The sequence below is a fragment of the Eriocheir sinensis genome, unplaced genomic scaffold (assembly GCF_024679095.1).
Source record: "Eriocheir sinensis breed Jianghai 21 unplaced genomic scaffold, ASM2467909v1 Scaffold586, whole genome shotgun sequence".
NCBI lineage: Eukaryota > Metazoa > Arthropoda > Malacostraca > Decapoda > Varunidae > Eriocheir > Eriocheir sinensis.
Genome location: NW_026111927.1, coordinates 161286 through 185736, shown reverse-complemented (window position 1 = coordinate 185736; position 24451 = coordinate 161286). Strand labels below are relative to the sequence as shown.

At 43.2% G+C, this 24451-nt stretch overlaps 1 long non-coding RNA gene across 2 annotated transcripts in view; it reads left to right on the top strand.

The window, feature by feature from the left end:
* The window catches only part of LOC126993222 (uncharacterized), a 19514-nt gene extending 16635 nt beyond the window's left edge, over positions 1-2879 (top strand). Inside the window, exons 3-4 of one of the 2 annotated variants that reach the window (XR_007747506.1) lie at positions 881-1015; positions 2374-2879. This is a non-coding gene — a long non-coding RNA (uncharacterized LOC126993222). The remainder of the gene's footprint in view (positions 1-880; positions 1016-2373) is intronic. The other variant, XR_007747505.1, reaches the window with a different exon arrangement.
* The last annotated feature ends 21572 nt before the right edge of the window (positions 2880-24451 follow it).

Here is a 24451-nt window from a genome sequence, read left to right as displayed (position 1 = left end):
AATTTTTAGATGAAATAAGATGGTCATTTTTTTAAGCTCAATTGTATTATATCTGTGGATGTTTGACAGTTTCCATTTAGCTAGTGAAGACTAACAGATTATGTATTAATCTTTCAATCTTTCAGATATAGGCTACCGTACAAGAGGGAAAAATACATACGTTGGTATGGTAACCAAACCATTCAAAGTATATTTAGTGAATGTATGATAAGATTTTCAATTTCATTCTGCCTATGCATGTGTGGTGGTGGCTGCTCTGTCTTTTCTGCGGTTTGCTGAAGTTTGATATGATTATTCTTGTAGTTGCCTACTCATGTTGGTGCACATCTTTATTATGAACAGCATGTTTATTTTGCACTTGGATATGTACACATGGTGTACGTTTAAAGATAATTTTAAAAATGCAGATGTACTGATGCGGATGTGGATTAATACTTTTAAAATTTAGTATGCGCTTTACGTTTGTTTTGGTGGCTGGCTTGCTTGTCTTTATCGTCCAGTTTGCTGAATGTTTTAATGCATCATATTATAAGATTCATTTTGACTTGCGTACATTCTTGACAGTTAAAATGTATAGTACAGATAACCATTCCTTGTTGGTGTATGTCATGTACAGACCCCTCCTCTAACAACATTTCGTCTGACACTATCAAAGTCCTTCCCACCTGTGATGAATGACAGGCAAAAAGTTTAAACTACCCTGCCCTTCTCTTAGTAACGATTCGCACCATGTATTTGTTTTGTCTTAATATAGCCACAATTGCCAGATATAGGAACGAAAATGCATTGGTGGAGGCATTGGAAGTGGCAGGGGACTGTACATAAGTAATGCACTGATAATATGTTATTTCAATGTAGTTAAAGTATATTGCATTTACAGGTATCTGGCAAAGCTGATAGAAAGGAAGGAAGAATGGAGTACTGTGTACAGGGCTGGATTTTTGCTACGTGGACACCACACAAATAATTTTGCAGAATCTACCATGTGCATCATTAAAGATATCATTCTCAACAGGTTAGTGTGCCATTTGTCATTATATATACCTCAGTCAAGCTATAAACGTCTAATAGGTCGATGAACGGGGTCGTTCATAGCGAACTCGTTCATAGTTAATACTGTATGCTATGGGAAAAAGGCTAATAGGTCAATCAGCCCTCTCCTAAACCTAACTTTCAGCCCTATTTTACCTGTTTTCCGGGAAAAAATGGTGTTAAACATGGAATACATTGTACACATAAAGAAAATGGTAAAGTGACCTCTGACACGTCATATAAAACAGGTATTATATTCCTTATAATGTTTGTATGCAGGAACCCATCGATGACTGACGAATTTCCAATGATGTACTTTTCCAATAATCCTCCCCAGTGGCGTAGCCAGTGGGGGCCATAGGGAGATTGCCCCTAGGCAAATTTCTAGGAAAATTTTTTGAGACGTTGGAAGAGATTTTGACTTTGTATATTATTTGTCATAAAAATACAGATATCCCTATTGAAGAAAGGGAAGAAATACAGTTTTCCCCTTACAAGATAGGGAAGAAATTCAGTTTTCACCTTAGAAGATAGAGAAGAAATACAGTTTTCCCTATACAAGATAGGGAAGAAATTCAGTTTTCACCTTAGAAGATAGAGAAGAAATACAGTTTTCCCCATACAAGATAGGGAAGAAATTCAGTTTTCACCTTAGAAGATAGAGAAGAAATACAGTTTTCCCCATACAAGATAGGGAAGAAATTCAGTTTTCACCTTAGAAGATAGAGAAGAAATACAGTTTTACCCATACAAGATAGGGAATAAATTAAGTATTAACCTTAGAAGATAGATAAGAACATCAGTTTTCCCCATACAAGATAGGGATTCAGGAAGAAATTCAGTTTTCACCTTAGAAGATAGAGAAAATACAGTTTTCCCCATACAAGATAGGGATTCAATGAAGAAATTCAGTTTTCACCTTAGAAGATAGAGAAGAAATACAGTTTTCCCCATACAAGATAGGGATTCAGGGAAGAAATTCAGTTTTCACCTTAGAAGATAGAAGAAATACAGTTTCCCCATAGCAGCAAGGTATTATATATTAAGCAAATTTGTGGTATTGTAACACTAAAGAAGTTCCTTACTAAACTACTAGTGCCTAATAGTAAAAAGTTACAAATTCAGTACACTGACATATAATTAAATTTTTATCACTGTGAAAAACAACTAAAAATAATGTTTTGCTATGCACATATTCTATAAATAATGTTCATCGATATTTAGCTAATAAAAAAACCTTTATAATATATAATATACGTATAATAATTGTGCACCAATGTGTAATATTTTAGAAATCAGGACAAAAATTTATGCTATACATGTTTCTGGTTTGCCCTGCAGATGTAAAGCCTACAACACGACTCAACTGATCATGTTTATGAATGAAATATTTGATGAATATATGAAACAACGCCTCATTGATGTGTCTCTCTGTAGAAGGAAAGTAGTGAAGCCACCAACTGGGATTTCCATTAGTAAGGAAAGCATCACTAGGTATAATGAAGATCAGCATCAGTTCATAGTTAAAAGCCAGTCAAAGGAACAAATACAGTATACTGTAGATCTTAAAATTGGCTTGTGCGAGTGCAGTACTGGTATGACTGGTAAAGTTTGCAAACATCAGGCTGCTTGTTCAGAACAGTTCCTCTTGCAGTTACCTCAGATATTGGAAAATAGCCCAGAAAATAGGCACTGGCTTGCAAGTATTGCACTTGGAAATGAAAACGTACCACCCTTGGATTTCTTTGTTACCTTGAAAGAAAACTCTGAATCAGTAACAGGGGATGATCACTCACATACTGGAGGAAAACAAAAGTCTCATGGTGCAGCTCATGATGTAGATAATGTGGAAGTAGAGATGACACCTACAAACATAAAGCCAGAAGTGGAATGTAATGAAACTGGAGACGTAAGTAATTCTACCAAACCTACAGGTGCAGCAGTATTACAAGTAATAACATAAATTAATGACACTATGCTCCACCTTGCTACTCAGTATGGAGATGAACAGACTCTTGAGGGAATGCAGAAACTGTTGTCAAGACTTAAATCTGTTCGAACATCAAATCAACTGAACAGCCTTCTTCACAGTACTGGTAGTTCTGCTATGCAGGGAGCTGGTCGTGGCAAAATACCTTGCCAGCCCACTTCTGTTGCACGACGCCAGGTGGGCATGCCACGAGGAGCTGCACCCATTGGAAAGGGTCGCAAACGAAAAGGCAGCCTTATTGAAAAGGCAATAAAAAGACAACGCAACCTAGCACTAAACATATCTCTCAATCAGCCTAATGCGAAGAGTCATGGTTCTGGCCATTAAGTATCCTAACTCATGTACATCTTTTCCAACTAACCATTCATTTTTTCTCAATGTGTCCAAACCAGTTCAAAACATTGCTTATCCATAGCACAGTTTCCGGATAAGTAGACTACCCTTTGTTGTCCTATAAATATGTTATGTTATGTTATCATTACCTGGAATCTCTTAGCAAGTGGTACACTCACACTAGCTACAATGCGTGCTGAACTTCACCACCTATATATCCTCTTCTCTCAAATAAGATCAATTTACTTTAACTTTCAATATCACTCTTGTACACACCCTATTAAATTAATTCACCACATTTTTAATCTTAAGTTCCCTTTTACTGTCAGCAAGCAAGACAGTGTCATCTGCAAACATCCAATCACAGGCTAATCAGCAAAATGCAACCTCAATCTTGCTCCAATATTCCCAACCTTGGCTTTATTTTCCCTCATAAAATCATCCGTAAAGATATTGATATGCTATGGCGACATCACATCCCTGTCTCACCTCCACCCTCACATATGAATACGCTCCTCTATGAAATGCCTTTTTTTTCCCTCCATTACCTAACTGTCCTCCTACACCATATATTCCTAGAACTTTCCATAGATCTTCCTTATCTTCTCCTATCATATGTCTTCTTAAGATTCATACAGGCTGCATATAGTTTTCTACCTCTTCCTAGATACTATTCAACTATCATCTTAATTGTAAATATTTCATTCATGCAGTCCTTCCCTTTCCTGAAACCTCCTTGCTCCTTACTAACCTTCTCTGTTATTTCCATCAGCCTTTCAGTCAATATTCTCCCATAAACTTTTCCTGGATCACTGAGCATCCTAATCCTTTTATTGCTATTGCACTCACTTTTACTCTTGAGAGGGGACAGTTAGTGTCTTCATCCACTTCTCTTGCACTTAATGGTCCACAAGCAAGTTTACATATCAATAGCATACACTCTACCACTACATCTCCATACTTAAACATTTATGGGGTTAATCCATCCATACTTACAGTTTTACAACTTGTAACATATAGTATCCTGCTTTCTCTTCTGTTCGTTTTTCTCTCTCTCCACACAAGCTCGCATTTTGCCTGCTCCCATACCCACCATACTCGTACTTTCTACAGTAACATCTCCAACTGTGTTCACACTCATTAGATGTTGAAAATTATTCTGTCATACCACAGTGACCTCGCCTTAGCTTACCACCAAACTCTCTCTCTCTCTCTCTCTCTCTCTCTCTCTCTCTCTCTCTCTCTCTCTCTCTCTCTCTCTCTCTCTCTCTCTCTCTCTCTCTCTCTCTCTCTCTCTCTCTCTCTCTCTTCTTCTTCTTCTTCTTATTATTATTATTATTATTATTATTATTTTTCTTCTTCTTCTTCTTCTTCTTCTTCTTCTTCTTCTTCTTCTTCTTCTTCTTCTTCTTCACCACTTAGTTTCCTACCAAACTATTCATCCATCTGTTTATATACTTTCACAAAGTAATTCCCTCACTTTCCTTTTTCAATACCTATCCTACTCCGTCCTCCTATTTTCCCTAATTCCTCAGTAGCATTCTTACACACACACACACACACACACACACACACACACTTCCGCCCCTGAGATGTATTATACTATGAGTATGAACCAATGGCAGCCTGTCCACATACCTGTATAGTGGGGGCTATAGGGCTCCCCAGCCAGTGGTACTTCTCCAATCTGTGATGCCTTATTCCCAGTCAGTATATGGTAGTATCTCCCTATGTGGTGCTTAATTAATGAAATATACATTTTAATTTCTTTTCTTATTACTCTATGCCCTTTCGTAATATTGTTTAGTTTTATATAGTACATGAATGTATTATCTGTATATATTTGCAATGACGGACAATTACCTTAAAAATCTTTTTGCGGGTACTCTTGGGGGAGCAGGGAAAATAATGTTATTAACCCTGTGTTATAATGGACATGTCATAATAATATTTCACATATCTGTATCTTCTGAGAATTAATGTAACGTACCCCATTCGTTAGCTAATTAAGGAAATCTATTTATTTTTGTCTGAACTGCAGGTAATATTTTTTGCATTCTATGTATAATGTCTATGAATACATGTATAATTTTCTAGTTGGTAATTCACTTTTACCTCCTGAGAGAGAGAGAGAGAGAGAGAGAGAGAGAGAGAGAGAGAGAGAGAGAGAGAGAGAGAGAGAGAGAGAGAGAGAGAGAGAGAGAGAGAGAGAGAGAGAGAGAGAGAGAGAGAGAGAGAGAGAGAGAGAGAGAAAATGAAGTTGTATTTACCTAAGTATGTCATTTAAATGCTCCATTTTCTTTTACAATCTTATTTTCTTTCTTTATTTATCACGGTAACTTAACGTATAGTATTTTCCATACTCAAATAAAAACTCAGAATAAAAACATTACGTTTCATTAGCTAACAGACATACACATTGTACGATTGAAATGAATAAAAAAAAATGATTACAGGATTTATGTGACGATGTGACGTCATAGTAATGCATTCGTCTGTGAAGCGTCTGATTGGTCGGCGGAGGGAATGACGCACTCGTCTCTGAGGCGTCTCATTGGTCGCCGGAGGGTATGGTGTTGAGTCAGTATACAGAGTGTAAAAATGCGTCCCGCCCAGATACGAAACAAGGCATTTCTACGGAGGGCAGACACATCGGGGCACCAACTCCCGCAGCAGAAGTCGTGCCAAGAGAGGCGCAAAGCCGAGTGGTGGCGAGTTTCTGTGAGCACCGGGCGAGTACACAGCGTCGTGATCAAACTCAAATGTTCAGCGACGTACAGGTGACGTACATTCCGGGTGCATTTCTCAACACCCGCTGAACAGTAACTGTCGCTGACTGGTGATAACAGAGACTGAGGAGTGCCAAGAAGCACCACAATCACACTGAGAGGAACGGCTCGCCAGCTGACTAAAATCACCATGCAGAGGAACGCATAACAAATTGTTCAAGTGTATCGCATCTGTAGTGTTTGGACGCATGTGTGCTTACATTTCTTATCTTATATAATATAAGATAAGAAATGTAAGCACACACATGCGTCCAAACACTCCCCACAGATGCGACACTCTTGAACAATTTGTTCCGTAGAAGTGGCACCGTTCCATGGGATGCGTACACATGTGTACTTCTAAATTATGTTCATGAAGAAAAAACGTATCAATTATGTAAATATCAAGAGCGATTATAAGTGTGAGTGTGGGATGTGTGTGGAGGGGGGAGGGGGAGGGGGTGACATTTAGAGGTAGGAAGAAAGAAAACGAAAGAAAGATAGAAAGAAAAAAAAAGATAAATTGAGTGGAAGAGTTTCAGTGTCACCAGTAAATACTTTCTTTTCACATTGTTTCCATCAGCTGGCGTAAAATTATCCACACATTTTTTTCATATCTTGTCATCTTTATATTACAATGTTTTTTCTCGCTGTTTCAAACACAGTAAATTGATATATCCTTGCAAGCTCAATATTTCAACTGGAAACTTCATATCTCTTCTCTTGCTAAATCAGCTTCCTCGAGGTTGGGCGTTCTGTATCGTCTCCGCCAGTTCTTCTCCCCCGCGCAGTTGCTATCCATAGGGGCCTTGTCCGCCCTCGTATGGAGTATGCACCTCACGTGTGGGGGGGCTCCACTCACACAGCTCTTCTGGACAGAGTGGAGTCTAAGGCTCTTCGTCTCATCAGCTCTCCTCCTCCTACTGATAACCTTCTACCTCTTAAATTCCGCCGCGATGTTGCTTCTCTTTCTATCTTCTATCGATATTTCCACGCTGACTGCTCTTCTGAACTTGTTAACTGCATACCTCCCCCCCTCCCGCGGCCCCGCTGCACACGACTTTCTACTCATGCTCATCCCTACACTGTCCAAACCCCTTATGCAAGAGTTAACCAGCATCTTCACTCTTTCATCCCTCACGCTGGTAAACTCTGGAAAAACCTTCCTTCATCTGTATTTCCTCCTGCCTACGACTTGATCTCTTTCAAGAGGAGGGTGTCAGGACACCTCTCCTCCCGAGATTGACCTTTCTTCCGGCCACCTCTTTTAATTCTTTTTTGGGAGCAGCGAGTAGCGGGCTTTTTTTATTATTGTTTTCTTTTTTGTGCCTTTGAGCTGCCTCCTTTGTTGAAAAAAAAAATACCGCCTACACTGTTAGCTTTTTCTTCTTAACGACCCAGTCCTCCATACACCCCTATGTTTACCTGGAGATTCTTAACATCGACATCCTCGCCTGTAAACACCATCATGCTTTCCTCTTTTATATCGCAGTGCTTGGCAGACTATATTTTTTTCGTTTTTCCTTTGTCATTTAGTTTTCTTGCTTTCTTTGCTGTAAAAAGAATATCAACTTTATTTTCATGGTTTTTTTTTTATGTGAACACCTTTTTTTTTTTTTTTTTTACGTCTCCGCCTATTACGCTTATAGGCTTGCTTGAGGGGCCTGGATGTTATTCGGCCCCAACCCTTCATGGCGCAGGCAAACGTTTATAGTGCCGCCATCTATAGCGCCGGCAGGCTATCTTGAGGGGCCTGGATGGTAGTCGGCCCCAGCCCATCATGGCGCAGGCAAGTGTTTATAGTGGCGCCATCTTCTCTTGTACATTACCCTAACATCAACACTCCTCTAAGCACCTCATCACATTTCCCTCGTTAGTATCTTCTCACAAGTCAGGTAATTGTCCTTATTTCTGCATTATTCACATTTCTTCTAATACTTTTTGTCACCCTAATATTTTAATCACTCTGTTTCACTCCATTTCTCAAACACAGTAATTTTACTTATAATATATCCTAACAAGCTCAGTATAAACACTTACGCGATCAACTTCTCTTTCACATCCCAGCCACATATATCTTTAGCTTTCATGTACCGGACACTGTCATCAACACACACTCCTGTAAACACCTCATCATCCTTCCCTCGACTGTACCGCCTGCCAGCTCAATTGAACACCACCGCACAGTTGTTCTCCACGCCTCCAGGCTCCCGTGGTTCATCATCTCGTTCCCTCGTTCTTCTTGCCTCCACCTGGACGCCGTGTTATTAAAAGGGCCAGCGGGACGCGTAAATTTTGCTGCTCAGGTGAAGAATTGCAAAACTGACAGCGCGATGGAAAAAAATGGAGGGATAGGGGGTAGAGGTGGAGCTGAATGGTGAAAAGTGAGGGATGGGGGAGGAAATAGGAGGCGGTAGAGGGGAATGGGAAAAACACAGCGAGATGGGAAAAAAAAGCTGTAGAAATGGGAGGAGGAGGAGGAGATGGTGGCGGGGACGGATAGGAACGAGGGCGGTACCGGAAAAGAAACGGATGGAAGGGGAAATGGGGAAAGAGGTGAAATAAAAGGGGGATGTAAGTGGAGAGAAAGGGGATATTAGGAAAGAAAGAAACAAGGGGAATAAAGGATTTGGTAGTTTATGGAAGCGGAGGTAAAGGGAGAAGGGGAAGAAATTATGCTTTGAGGAGGAGGCGGAAGGAGGGAGGGAGGGGCTCTAAGCGATAATTATGAGAGGTGAGGAAATGAGGAAAAGAAGATAACGTTGGACACCACATAACAGCCCATAAACATATAACGGTCCCCTCTCTCTCTCTCTCTCTCTCTCTCTCTCTCTCTCTCTCTCTCTCTCTCTCTCTCTCTCTCTCTCTCTCTCTCTCTCTCTCTCTCTCTCTCTCTCTCTCTCTCTCTCTCTCGTTCTCTAAATGGGGACTATCACTTATTTCTTGTATTATCGATCTGGTTTCTTCTTCCCTCAGGACTGTAATGCTCTACTGGAGGGAACATAAGCCTGCACTGACCGAAATTGATATCAGCGAAGTGCGTGCGTACCTGCAGAGAATAGATCCAAATAAATATCCGGGCCCCGATAATTTATCTCCTCGCGTGTTAAGAGAATGTAGTCAACAGCTAGAATTACCCATAACGTTAATATTCAACAAGTCATTAGCACAGGCCAGTGTGCCTCTCGAGTGGAAAAAGGCCAATATTACCCCGATCTTTAAAAAAGGAGACAAAAAACAAGCCAGTAATTATCGTCCTATCAGCCTTACGTCTGTCGTAATTAAACTATTCGAAAAAATAATCAGGGATAAAATGATCACTTTCCTTGAAACAAATGAATTGATAACTGATAGCCAGCATGGATTTCGTAGTAATTGGTCTTGCGTTACCAACCTATTAACCTTTTTCACGATGCTTATACATGTTGGGACGCCCGAAGCCCATATGAAGTAATATACCTAGATTTTCAGAAAGCGTTTGATAAAGTTCCTCACGTTAGGCTTATTTCAAAACTGCGTTCCCACGGTATTAACGACCATCTATGTGCGTGGATTCATGACTGGCTCACCGACAGAGAACAGCGTGTAGTTCTTAATGGTGAAGCATCGGATTGGCAACCCGTCACCAGTGGCGTGCCCCAAGGTTCGGTCCTGGGGCCAACACTATTCATAATTTACGTGAACGACTTAGAAACTGATATCCTATCAAAAGTAGCCAAATTCGCCGACGACACCAAATTAGAAGGTACGGTAATGAACAGTCAAAGTTGCGAGAACATTCAATCAGACTTAAATAAGACTTGCCGACTGGAGCGAAAAATGGCAAATGAGTTTTAACGTAGATAAATGTAAAGTAATGCACATAGATGAAAAAAAATCCTAACTTTAAAGATCATATTCAAGGACATGAGCTCAGCGAAGTAAAACAAGAAAAAGATCTTGGTGTCATTATCAGTAACACTCTTAAAATGAGTGATCAATGTTCTGCAGCGAGTAAAAAAGACAATATGATGTTGGGATTAATCTCAAGAAACTTTGATGATAAATCACCCGAACTTATGAAGAGATTATATTTAGCATTTGTAAGACCACACCTAGAATACACCGTTCAGTTCTGGTCACCGAACTATATCAAAGATCAAGTTTTGCTAGAAAGGATACAGCGACGAGCAACCAAACAAATTCCAGCGCTCCGAAACTTGCCATATGACGAGCGTTTAAAGCGTTTAGATATGTTTTCCCTAAAAAAGCGAAGGATAAGAGGGGACTTAATTGAGGTGTTTAAAATCCTTAAAGGATTCGACAACATTAACCCAGATAGTGTATTTCAGAGAGACACCAACACAATAACACGCAGCAACGGTATGAAGTTAAAGGGAAATCGATGTAACACATTGGTGCGCAGAAGTTTTTTCAATAACAGAGTCGTCGATCACTGGAATAGACTCCCACCGTCAGTAGTTAGCGCAGAGTATCAATAGCTTTAAGTCTTCTTTGGATAAGTAATTCAGGGATATAAGATTATATTGACCTTTTTCGCATGTTTTCAGACAGATTTCAGCAAGACCTCAACCTATATTCATATAATTCTCCCCCACAACCTAGATTGCAAGTAGCGAAAGTCAACAATAGAGCAAAGCAACAGTTAATGTCCGCATGACAGGTGGAGTGAGGTGTGGGTGCAGTAAGGTGACAGGTTACTGGTGCCGTGCCTAGTACCGCCGGTAAAACGAGGATGAAGCCTTCACCTGTGCTCCTGAAACTACACCTCACCCATCGTTGGTATTAGGGGGGGTTCTGGGGCTGCCCTCTGTAGGCCACTCGGCCTCTTCCAGTCTCCCTGTAATTATATGTTCTTATGTAATTAAGTCATTTTCCCCCACAGCTTAGGTTACCAGTAGTGTAAGTTAAGGGTAGTAATTTCCTCTTATTTCTCTCTTAACTGTAAAATTTCCATGGCCCTTTCTTCCTTAATTAAAGGTACATGGTGTTCTCTTCTAACTATTTCCTGCCGGCACGTTGCCGGACGGAGAGGTGGGTGGGGAGGAGCCTTCATCTATTCTGTCCTGTCCTACCACACGTAGATTACTAGTAGTAGCGGTAGTAAACAGACACCCTCGCCATAGACCGATAGGTCTTCTGGTGTCTGTTCTTCCTATGTATTCCTATGTATTCCGCCTCCTCCTCCTCCTGCATCTCCTCCTCTATCTCCCCTTCTTTTTTCCTTTTTTTCTCCTGTGTTTTGTATTATTTTTGCTTTTTCCCTTTTTTGGTGTTCATTTTACCTCTGTTTGTTTGTTTCCTTCCCTTTTCCTTTTAAGTATTTTCGTTTCCTTGGTAAGACTAGCGGAAGTATGATGAAGAGGAAGACTAAGGAAGAAAGGGAAGTAGTGAGCGGAAGAGAAAGAAAGAAAGAGACGCAGACAGACAAACAAGCAGACAAGTGAACAAGCGAAAGTATGACGAAAAGGAAGACTAAGAAAGAAAGGGAAGTAGTGAACGAAAGAGAAAGAAAGAAAGAGACGCAGACAGACAAACAAGCAGACAAGTAAACAAAAACAGACATCGCTTGAATGGAAAAAAAAAAAGACTGACATCGCCAGTAGTAGAAGACAAAGTTAAAGACACCTAAGACATACACTCAATAAACAAAGCCAAAATAAACTTATTATATAAAGCCCTGATGAAGTCGTTATTAGCACTTTAAATGATATATATGGCAGGAATAGGTTGGTCCTTGTAAATCAGCCTATACATTAAATAAGGAAAGGTTAGAGGTCTGGAAATGGCGTCGTCAAAGAGGAGAGAGGTAAAAAAGTAAGAGTTTGATCCGATTACGTGGATTGGGAAAAAAGTGATAGAGTGGCTATTGTTCTGTACTTGTAAAGCTGTTATTGTTTACTTTCTCGCCCCGTCTATCTTTGTCTCCGTCTTTTTTTTTTTTTTTTTTACTTCTTCCATTTGTTGTTTTTTTGTATTTTCATTATTTTCCTTTTCTTCGTCTTATCACCTCTGACATTACATCATTAATTATCACCAGCATCGGCACACCGCCACCACCACTGCCAGGATCATCACCACCAACTTCACCACCACCACCACCACTGCCAAGATCATCACCACCACCGCCACCATCACCAATATTCTCTCAGTATGTTTCTTTATTTACTGGTGCTGAAAAGGTCAGATAGCAAAGCGTTACATTAATAGGAGAGAGAGAGAGAGAGAGAGAGAGAGAGAGAGAGAGAGAGAGAGAGAGAGAGAGAGAGAGAGAGAGAGAGAGAGAGAGAGAGAGAGAGAGAGAGAGAGAGAGAGAGAGAGAGAGAGAGAGAGAGAGAGAGAGAGAGAGAGAGAGAGAGAGAAAACTCTTACATGCAGCAGAAATAAGTTCACACCTACAAAGTCTTTCCCTTGAGGTGGTACGTCCGCCCCTTCCCGTGGAGGAGGAGGAGGAGGAGGAAGAGGAGGACAAAGGAAGTACACAGGAAAAGCAAACAGCAACAAACCTCTTGGCTGTTTGTTGTTGCTACTATCTACTCTAATCTACGAGTCAGAGACACAGGACAGCAAAGGTGAAGGCTCCTCCCCTCCTACCAGTCCCTCTAGCCGAGGCTGGCACGAAAAGGAAGAATACCATGTAGTATAGAAAAACTACAATGGAATCTTACATGGACAGAAGGAAGATCATAAACGACAACTAGGCTAACACTACTTTCTGTTAGACCGGAGCAAAATAACGGATGCTCGGGTTAGCTTCTAAATATTTGTCTAGTCGGTTTTTGAACGTGCAAATAGTTTCGCTTTCGACGACGTTTTGAGGCAGAGCATTCCATACATTGATGACACGGATAAAGAAGAGGAGGAGGAGGCAACATGGAAACATGGACTAGCAGGCAGCAGAAAGCCTGTTGGCTCATTACAAGGTTGCCTGCTTCAGTGATTTAATCAATCCGTTAGCCATAGGAGTGGCTTGCAAGGAGGGATTAAAGCACTTGTTACTTAAAGATTTGTATCATGTCTCCCCGCAGTCGTTTCTTTTCCAACGTGAAGAGTCGCTCTTCATAGGGCTTCGTCCTCAGTGATGGTATCATCTTCGTGGCGCGGCGCTGTACTCTCTCAAGTAATTCAATGTCTTTCCTGTAATTTGGTGACCAGAATTGCACGGCGTATTCCAGGTGGGGCCTTCCCAGCGAATTATACAAGGATAACATAACTCCCGGCGTCTTGTATTCAAAGTTCCTCGCTATGAACCCGAGCATTATATTGGCTTTCTTACAGGCGGACTTGCAGTGTTTTGTTTGTTTCAAGTCACTGCTGATGGTGACCCCGAGGTCTCTCTCCTCTTGCACAACATGTAGTGGTTCGCCACCCATGTGGTATGTGTGGTTGCTGTTTCTGGATCCGATATGCATTACTTTACATTTGGTAGTGTTGAAGGACATCTGCCATTTTTCTGACCACCGAGTGATCTGGTCCAGGTCTCTCTGGATAATTTCGCAGTCTGCCGTCGTGAGGGCCTTCCCACCCACCTTTGTGTCGTCGGCAGGAGGAGGAGGAGGAGGAGGTAAAAAGGCTTTGAGGAAGGAGACGTGCCTGGTTTATCATTCTCTCTCTCTCTCTCTCTCTCTCTCTCTCTCTCTCTGGAATATCTACAATCCTTAGAGAGAGAGAGAGAGAGAGAGAGAGAGAGAGAGAGAGAGAGAGAGAGAGAACAGACAGGCCGAAACAGTGTGAGATGGGTTAGAAAGTGTGTGTGTGTGTGTGTGTGTGTGTGTGTGTGTGTGTGTGTGTGTGTGTGTGTGTGTGAGAGAGAGAGAGAGAGAGAGAGAGAGAGAGAGAGAGAGAGAGAGAGAGAGAGAGAGAGAGAGAGAGAGTATCTTTTTCCTTTCAAGGCGAAGGTAAAAGCAGGAGGAGGAGGAGGAGGAGGACGAGAGAGGAAGGAGGAGGAGGAGGACGAGGAGGAGGAGGAGGAGAAGGAGGAGAAGGAGGAGGACGAGGAGGAGGAGAAGGAGGAGGAGGAGGAGGAGGAGGAGGAGGAGGAGGAGGAGGAGGAAAAAAAGGTCTTGAAGAAAGGCAGAAAGCAGCTGTTGTCATGGGGAGGAAGATCAAGAAGACTAAGCAGGAGGAAGAGGAAGAGAGGAAGAAAGTATGGAAGAGGAGAAAAAACTCGGTACAGGAAAGGAACAAGAAAAATGAGGAATAAAAGAAAGAAAAAAATGATAGTGAAGAATATACGAAGAGGAGAGGTAAACAGTTAAAGAAACAGAAGAAAGTAAAAACGGAAGGAACTCGGATATAGAAAGAGGTATTGGAAGGAAAGGAACGAGGAACGGAGAGAAAGGATGATCATAATGAAATAAATGGAAAAAAAAAGTATAATATCGTGTGGAGGAAGGAAGGGGAAGATGAGGGAGGGATTGAGAGGTGAGGAGAGGAGGTGGCAGGCGATGGGTGAGGAAGGGAAAGATTCCAAGGGGTTAGAAATGTGAAGCGGGAGGTATTGGCAGCGAAACAGGGAGGGAAGGGAGAGGGGAGAAGAGGAAAAAGAGAGAGAGAAAGGGAGAGAGGAGAAGAGGAAAAAGAGAGGGAGAAAGGGAGAGGGGAGAAGAGGAAAAAGAGAGATGGAGGAAAAAAGGAGAAAATTGTGACAGAGAGAGAGAGAGAGAGAGAGAGAGAGAGAGAGAGAGAGAGAGAGAGAGAGAGAGAGAGAGAGAGAGAGAGAGAGAGAGAGAGAGAGAGAGAGAGAGAGAGAGAGAGAGCTCCAGCCACACTCGAAGCAGCGAATGAGGCAGCACCACCCAAGCCTCGCCGACAGAGGGCTCCACGAACACCTCAGCCTCATCATAAGTCTTTGTTGCTGTTCTACACTATAAATAATCCCTCACGCACATAAAAACTCGACATTACATTACTTCTTGTTTTTTTTACTTACAGTTATGTGAAAACAGCGAACCCTTACGTGTGTGTGTGTGTGTGTGTGTGTGTGTGTGTGTGTGTGGTCAATGGGTAGCAGGAAAGCAATGATTCGGTGATTGACAGCCAGCCAATCAGCACGTGTTTCCAAGCCTCGTGCGGGGGAGGAGGTGGAGCTAGTACTCTACAGGGTTAATCAAAACTCTGTGACTTTCCTCCTTTGCTCTTCAAATTTTCTTACAACATATTATGAAAGGGAAGTTGGTTAGATAAACATACCTTTAATTAGATATATGAGCAGCCTTCACCTGTGTGTTTGTGAGAGCTAGAGGGCGTAGGAGAGGCAGAGAGCATAGTTATCCCCGTACATGATCGCAAGCTACACACAATCACCGTATCCCAAACTCCGGAGCACCCTGTAACACCTTCCGCTCTCCCGGCCTTCCCTTCCCTTCCCGTCCTTGCCCTGCCTCACTTCGCGTTGAGGTTCCGTTGCCGTTGTTGCGCGTACAGTGTGGCGGTGCTGCGTTACGTGGGTGTTCCTGCCGTGGCCGTTGCTGACGTCTGCCTCGCTAGGAGATGAGGTGAGGCTGGGAGAAGGTGTGTGGGAGAGGCTTGGATGGCTAGGGAATGGAGGGACGGGGACAGAGAGAAGGATGGATAGGGAAGGGAGAGAGGAAGTTTAAGATGAAGTGATGTTGCAAGGGATTGGTGTGTTGGGAGGTGGGAAAATGTTGGGGAAGGGAGTGATGGAGAGGAGGAATCCAGGGATTGAGAAAGGTGGGGAGAAAGGAATGGAGGGGAGGAGATTACAGGAGGGATGGAGAGAAAGGGAGAGAGGGAGAACTGAAGGGAAGGGAGGAATAGATGGAGGGCAAGGGAAGGGAAGGATGGAGAGAGTGGAAGTGAGGAAGGGAGTAAAGGAATGGAGAGGAGAGAGGGGAGGAATGGTGAGGGAGGAAGGAAGGAGGATGAAGAGTGGAAGAAATGTAGGGAAGGATGGAGAGGAATGGAGGAATGGCTGAAGGGAGAGGAAGGGAATGGGGGGAGGCAGTGTGTAGCAGATGCTGGCAGCCGACACGAGGCAGTGTTCCTTTCCTCTTAGTTTTGTTCCACTCTTGGTTTTCCTTCTCGTGTCTTAAACCGAGTTGCTTTTCTTCCTCCTTTCCTTACACGCCGTTGGTTCCTTTCTCCTTTCCTTAACTGTGATGTTTTCTCCTCCGTGTGGTATAGTTGTTATTGTATCTTCTCTTTGTTTTTGTTTTGTTATATATATATGGGCTTGCTTTTTTTCCCTTTTTCCTAATATTATCTTTCTTTTCCTTGTCTCAACCTTATTTTCCAGTATGTGTTATTTGTGTTATTATTTGTATGCTTGGAGGAGCAGGATGAGAGAGAGAGAGAGAGAGAGAGAGAGAGAGAGAGAGAGAGAGAGAGAATCTGAAGGGGGTGAGGAGGTTTAACTTCTGCTTGTCCCTTGGTGATGAATGGTGTGGCGGAGGTGAGGCAGTGTGGGGAGGGGTCAGTGGGTGGGGGAAGGAAGGGAGAGAAAAGGAAAAGGAAGGGAAGGAGAAAAAAGGAGGAAGTTATGGAGGAGAATGACTACTTCGAAAGAATAAGAGGGAGGAATGGAGGGAAGAAGGAAAGGGAAGGAAAGAAGGAAGAGGGAAGGGAAGAAAGTAGGGAGGGGAGAGAAGGAAGGAGAGAAGGCAGGAAGTTATGGAGGGAAATCATTGCTCCGAAATAATAAGAGGAAGAAAAAGGACGAAGGGAGGATTGAACTGAAGGAAGGAGGGAAGGAGTGGTAGGGAAGAAGGAAGGCAAATCAAGGGAGGAAGTAATGAAGTAGGAAAAGGAAGGGAGGAAAATAAAAACAAGGAAAATAAGTTAAAAAAATAAGAGAAAAGAGAAAATAAAGAATAAAGGGTCAATGATTAGCGGGCTTTTTCTTCATTATTATTATTTTTTTCCCTTGAGCTGCTTCCTGTACTTAAAAACAACAACAACAGAGAGATAAGGGAAAGTTGAAGGATTGAAGAAAAATGTTAGGGTAAGGAAGAGAGGATGAGAGATCAAGGCTAAGGAAGGATAACGGAGTAGATAACAAAAGGAGGAAGATGACAAGGGAAAGAGGAATAGAATAAATGGAAGACACTAAAGAATTGAAGGAAGTGTTTGGGGGACGAGAGGAAGAGAGAGCAAGGTAGTTATGGAGAAGGGAGGAATGGATGAGGAAGAGGAAAGGTTGAGGAAGAAGAAAGGAGGAGGGAGTAAGGAAATGGTTAAGGGAAGAGACAGTTAGAGGATTTAAGGGAAGAAAAAAGTGAAAGGAGGAGGAGGAATATTAGGAATACATAGGAGTAAATAGGAAGAACAGACACCAGAAGACCTATCGGTCTATGGCGAGGGTGTCTGTTTACTACCGCTACTACTAGTAAGCTACGTGTGGTAAGACAGGACAGAATAGATGAAGGCTCCTCCCCACACACCTCTCCCTCCGGCAACGTGCCGGCAGGAAATAGTTAGAACACCATGTACCTTTAAGGAAGAAAGGGACATGGAAATTTTACAGTAAAGAGAGAAATAAGAGGAAATTACTACCCTTAACTTACACTACTGGTAACCTAAGCTGTGGAGGGAAATGACTTCATTACATAAGAACATAATAACACAGAAACACAAGGAGAATGGAAGAGGACGAGTGGCCTACACAGGGCAGCCTCAGAATCCCCCCTAATACTCAAGATGGGTGAGGTGTAGTTTCAGGGGCACAGGTGTAGGCTTGATCCTCGTTTTACCGGCGGTACTAGGCACGGCACCAGTAACCTGTCACCTTACTGCACCCACACCTCACTGCACCTGTCATGCGGACATTAACTGTTGCTTTACTCTATTGTTAACTTGCGCTACTTGCAATCTAGGTTGTGGGGGAGGATAATATGAATTTAGGTTGACGTCTTGCTGCAATCTGTCTGAAAACATGCGAAGAAGGGTCAGTATAATCTTATATCCCTGAAGTACTTATCCAATGAAGACTTGAAGCTATTGATACTCTGTGCGCTAACTACTGACGGTGGGAGTCTATTACGAGTCGACGACTCTATTATTGAAAAAAACTTTTGGGCATCAATGTGTTACATCGGTTTCCCTTTAACTTCATACCGTTGCTGCGTGTTATTGTGTTGGTGTCTCTCTGAAATAGACTATCTGGGTTAATGTTGTCGAATCCATTAAGGATTTTGAAAACTTCAATTAAGTCCCATCTTATCCTTCGCCTTTTTAGGGAAAACATATCTAAACGCTTTAAACGCTCGTCATATGGCAAGTTTCGGAGCGCTGGAATTTGTTTGGTTGCTCGTCGCTGTATCCTTTCTAGCAAAACTTGATCTTTGATATAGTTCGGTGACCAGAACTGAACGGCGTATTCTAGGTGTGGTCTTACAAATGCTAAATATAATCTCTTCATAAGCTCGGGTGATTTATAATCAAAGTTTCTTGAGATTAGTCCTAACATCATATTGGATTTTTTACTCGCTGCAGAACATTGATCGCTCATTTTAAGAGTGTTACTGATAATGACACCAAGATCTTTTTCTTGTTTTACTTCGCTGAGCTCATGTCCTTGAATCTGATATTTAAAGTTAGGATTTTTTTCACCTATGTGCATTACTTTACATTTATCTACGTTAAAACTCATTTGATATTTTTCGCTCCAGTCGGCAAGTCTTACTAAGTCTGATTGAATATTTTTGCAACTCTGACTGTTCATTACCGTACCTCCTAATTTGCTGTCGTCGGCGAATTTGGCTACTTTTGATCAGGGCCGAGAGAATACAGGGTCCACGCACGCGCACCTTAAGCCGATGAGGGCGGGGCTAGAGCTGTGACGTCACAGTGCGGGTTGCTCTCTCCCTTACCCCCTCCCCCTCTCTCAGGCTTCTCTCTCTCTCTCTCTCTCTCTCTCTCTCTCTCTCTCTCTCTCTCTCTCTCTCTCTCTCTCACCTGCAGCATAATACCACACTAATATTGTATGTAATCCAATTCTGACTGACTTTGAGGCTATGTATTGCGGCTCTCTCCCCCCTTTCCCTCCCTCAGGCTGGTATCTCTCTCTCTCTCACCTGCAGCATAATACCACACTAATATTGTATGTAATCCAGTTCTTGCTGACGACTTTGAGGCTTATGTGTTGCAGGTGGCTCTTTCCACCCCCCTCTCTGGCTTCTCTCTCTCTCTCTCTCTCTCTCTCTCTCTCTCTCTCTCTCTCTCTCTCTCTCTAAGCAACATATTAACACACTAATATTGTAATAAAAAAAATTATTATAGATGACCTTTATAATTTTATACAGTATATATTATTAGAATATTCTGTCAGTTGACATTCTCACTGCACAAAGGATATGAAAGTGGTAGGGACTAGGGTCACATTTAATGATACCACTATCAAAAGTAACAAACACTGGTGCATACTTCGGAAAAGGCATAATAATATGTTAGGAGCAACATCAGTGCATACTATTACAGTTCACAGACAATTCATCAGTATTCTTATGTCCTCATAACTTTTCATCCTGACCAATCAGGATCTTCCTTTTGTTTTTCTTTGCTGTCTTACTGTCATGCTTTGGCATGACAGTGGCGCACACCCCACCACGGTTGAACCCAGACTGGCCGCGGCAGCCACCTCGGACTCTTCCCTGCACGCACCCTGTGACGTCACGACCTGCGCGGCCCGGTGGAGTTTTTGGTGGCTCCTTGCGCGGACCCTGTATTCTCTCGGCCCTGCTTTTGATAGAATATCAGTTTCTAAGTCGTTCACGTAAATTATGAACAGTGTTGGCCCCAGGACCGAACCTTGGGGCACGCCACTGGTGACGGGTTGCCAATCCGATGCTTCACCATTAAGAACTACACGCTGTTCTCTGTCGGTGAGCCAGTCATGAATCCACGCACATAGATGGTCGTTAATACCGTGGGAACCCAGTTTAGAAATAAGCCTAACGTGAGGAGCTTTATCAAACGCTTTTTGAAAATCTAGGTAAATTACGTCATATGGGCTTCGGGCGTCCCAACATGTATAAACATCGTTGAAAAAAGTTAATAGGTTGGTAAGGCAAGACCGATTACTACGAAATCCGTGCTGACTATCAGTTATCAAATCATTTGTTTCAAGGAAAGTGATCATTTTATCTCTCATCATTTTTTCGAATAGTTTAATTAGGACAGACGGAAGGCTGATAGGACGATAATTACTGGCTTGTTTTTTATCTCCTTTTTTAAAGATCGGAGTAATACTGGCTTTTTCATCATGCATCCATTCACTTAATTACCCACTCACCCATTCAGCCACATTTACCTATCTACCGAGCCACTCATTCACTCGTTCACCCAGACAGCCACCCACAACTATCCAACCAGCCACCCAATCACCCACCCAGCCACGAAACCATCTTCTATCTTCCTCTATCTCTGTCCCACTCATCATTTCACCCACCCACTCATTCACCCATCCACCAATTCACCTACCATCCAATCAGCCAACCATCCACCCACTCAGTCAAATAGCCTTCCACCTGCCATTTACCCATTATCCGCTCGTACGCCAACCCACCCACCCACCCCCCCAGCTATCTTCCCACTCATCCCCTCAGCCAGCCAGCCAGTTACCAGCCAGGCCTCAGGGCGACAAATAGGCAGCACAGGAGTGACGGCGCCCACACCTTAGACGCAAAATATTACTTCCTGCCAAGCCCAAGACGTAAACACATGAGGCTCCTAGGAGGAGGAGGAGGAGGAGGAAGGTAGAGAAAGAGGGGGTAACGATAAAGGAAAAGCAAGAGGAGGAGGAAAAGAAAAGGGTAGGAACTAGGAGACAAATGGAGAAGAAGGAGCAGGAGGAGAAAAGGGTAATGAAGAAGGCGGCAGAGTTGGTGGAAGATCATACGGAGGAAGAGGAGAGGAAGGAAAAGAAAAGGAAGAGGGGTAAAGGGCGTATGAAGAACAGAAGGAGCAGAATAAGAAGGAAAATGAGATGGAGGAGGTAGAGAGGGAGACAGGAATGAAGGAGAAATATCTGTAAGAAGAATACGATCAGGAGGTGGAGAAGGAGAAAGGAAAAAAATAGAGGCAGAGGCAAGAAGATGTGAAGGAAGTGGAGGGGGAGGAGAAAGAGAAAAGGGGTGGAGGAGAAAGAGAAGTACGAGGGAGGGGAGCGTTAGTGATAATGGTAGTGGAAGGGGTGGTGGTGGAGAGAAGGGAAGACATGGTTGTGGTGGTGGTGGTTGTGAGACGGATAGATGTGGTGTTTGTACAATAGCAGGATGACGAGGAGGAAGTGGAGGAGTTTGCCATGAATGAAAGTGGAGGTAATAGACGAGAAAGAGAGAGAGAGAGAGAGAGAGAGAGAGAGAGAGAGAGAGAGAGATGGCCGGATGTGGTGCGACGTGAAAAGCATAAATAAAGAGAAAGAAAAGATTTGGAGGTAAAGAAAGGAGAGGAACAAATGAGAGAAGGCAGATTTCCTTCCTTCAGCCTTCATCCCTCCCTTCTCTTCCCCCAAGGTCCCTCCCATGTCCCTCCCTTCCCTTCACTTTTGGCTTCTTTACGTCCTCCCTTTCACCTCCCCTTTGTCAAACTTTCCACCCATTTCCCCTTTTTTTCCATCTTTCCTTTCCTTTCTTTTTTCCTCTATTTCATCTTCCACCATCCCTTTCCTTGACCTTTCCTCCCTTCCTCTTTTTCTCCTTTCCTTTCTCTCTTCCACAATCTCCCCTTTCCTCCTTCTTCTCATCCTTCACCCGTCCGTCACCACTGTTTCTCCTCTCCCTTCCTCCTTTCCCTCCTCTCTTATTTCCTTCCTATTTCCTCCTCCACTCTTCCACCGTTACATTACCCTCCCATTCCTCCCTTTCCCTTCCCTTACTTCCTTTCCTTTTCTCCCTATACTGTCCACAATTATCACCTTTACCAATCCTCCTTCATTTTCTCCCCTTTCTACTTTCCTCTCCCTTTCCCTCCACTTACTCCTTACTGCTTCCCTCCTTTTCCATCCCCTTGCCTCTCCTTTTTTCCCTCCGTTTATCTTTTTCTTTTCCCTCCCAGCTTCCTCCTCATCCCTAGTCCTCTCACGCTCTCCTCTCTTCCTTCCCTTTCCGTTATTCTTTCTTCTTTCTTTCTCTCCTCTTCTCATCCCTATCCTCTCTTCCTTTCTTTGTCTTTTCTCTTCTCTCCTCCTCCTCACCTTTCTCCTCTCTCCTTCTCTTCTCTGTCTCACTTCCCTTTTATCCCTTCTTTCATCTCTCTTCTCTCCTCCTCTCTCTCCTCCCTCTTCTCTCCCTCCTTCTCATCTCTCTCTCCTCTCCCTCCTCGCTTTTTCTCCATATCCCTTCTTTCCTCTCACCTTCTTCCTACCCCTCTTCTCCTCTCCTTCATTCCTCCCACTCTTACCATCCTACCTTTTCACCTCCTTTCCTCCCCTTCCCCTTCTACCTAACCTCTTCCCCTCTTCTTTCCTCTCACCTTCCCCTCATACCTGCCTTTCATTCATTGCCTTCTTTTCTTCCTACCTTTCTTTACCTCCTCTACTTTCCTCTCCTCTTCCCCCATTAATTCCCCATCTTTACTTCCTCTCCTTTCCTCTACTTGTTTTTTTTATCACTTTCTTCCCCTCCTCTTCTTTCTTTTCCCAATCCCCTCCCCATCCCCCTCCTACCTCCTACATCCTTCCTCTCCATCCCTTCCTCTTTTGCTTGATGGGAACAGACATTCTTCGGCACGTGATGGGGCAGCCGCTGCGTTATTTACTTCGGAGGGGAGTAAAGGGAGATTTTTCCCTCGTCTTTTTAATACTTTCAAATATATTTTACCGCTCGTGTGGATATTTTCTATTTTATTTTATTTTAGAAACGTGGGAAACTTGAGATTGTAAGAAGTAGGTGGAGTTGGGTTGGGGGTTGAGGAAGTTGTGTGGGGGGATGGGGGTGCCTGTGTGTGTGTGTGTGTGTGTGTGTGTGTTTTACGTCGTGGCCTATTGCGCCGGTAGGCTTCTTCCCGGTGGATCCTGAATTTCTGATGGTCGGTCCAAGGCTTCTTCCCGGTGGGGCCTGAAGGTCGGCCCAGCCCGTTCTGGCGCAGGCGAGTGTTTATAGTGGTGCCATCTTACATTGGCTCATGCTGCCCTCCCGGAGCTCATCTTTAATCCTAGAATCTAGAGTCCGGGTTGATAGGTGGTCTTCTGGACAGCATATGGGTAATTTTTAAGCCACTCAGCGGCAGCCGAAAAATCCCAGTTTGGTGGCACCCATGGAGGTATTATGGGAGGAGCCGCCATGACGTCACGAACGCGAAGCCAACGCGCTATTGGTCCGCTGTCTCCCCACCCCCCTTAGACTCAAAACATATATCAGCTGATCCAGTAGACGCATTGAAAGTGCATACAATCCCTGCCTTTTCTGAGTGTAGGTAGGAACAACCCCTCACATAACTATTGCTTAATGACACTTTCATAAGCAGGTCTGGGTGCGAGAGGGATTTAGGGGTCTGAGTGAGCTCCTGATCTCCGTCCAAGGGCACAATGCATTCATGCTAGAAATCGAGCAAATAGGGTACTGGGATTTATTTGAAGGAGCCAATAGAAGGAGCAATAGAAGCGCCGAAGTCTTCCTCAAACTATATTTAGTATTAGTTAGACCTCATCTTGACTATGTGGTTTAGTTCTGGTCACCTGGATATCAAAATGTTAGAATCGGTGCAGAGGAGGATAACGAAGATGATTCAGGGGTTGAGAAACTTGCCATACGAGGAAAGACTCAAACAGTTAAACTTGCATTCTCTAGAAAGGCGAAGGGTGCGTGGAGACATGATCGAGGTTTATAAATGGATGAAGGGCTTTAATAAAATTGCATTTTTTTAGATTTTTGATATGTTATAGAACACCTTCTGGGCTATCATTTGGTATATAGTTCGTTTCTGTTGCAATTTGTTTTGGGTCAAACCTTATTTCACCTGGACTATGTCCCTATCCCTCTCTTTCCACCCGTCTCTTTTCTCTCTCCTCGCCCACCTTTTCTCTCCCTCTTTCCCCTCCTCTCTTCTCTGTACCACTTCTTTTCTTCCTTTTCTTTTATCCTTGTCTCTATCCCCTCTTCTCCTCCTCTTCTCTCCTTCCCCTTCTCTCATCTTTCTCCTCTCCTTCTCTTTCCTCGCTTTTTCTCCATATCCCTTCTTTTCCTCCCCTTCTTTCCTCTCACCTTCTTCCTACCCCTCTTCCCCTCTCCTTCATTCCCCTCCCACTCTTACCATCCTACCTTTTTCACCTCCCTTTCCCTCCTTCCTACCCCACTCCCTCACCTCTTTCCCCTCCCCTTCCGACTCTACCTACCCCGCTCTCTCTCCTCGTTCCCGCCCCGTCCCCTGC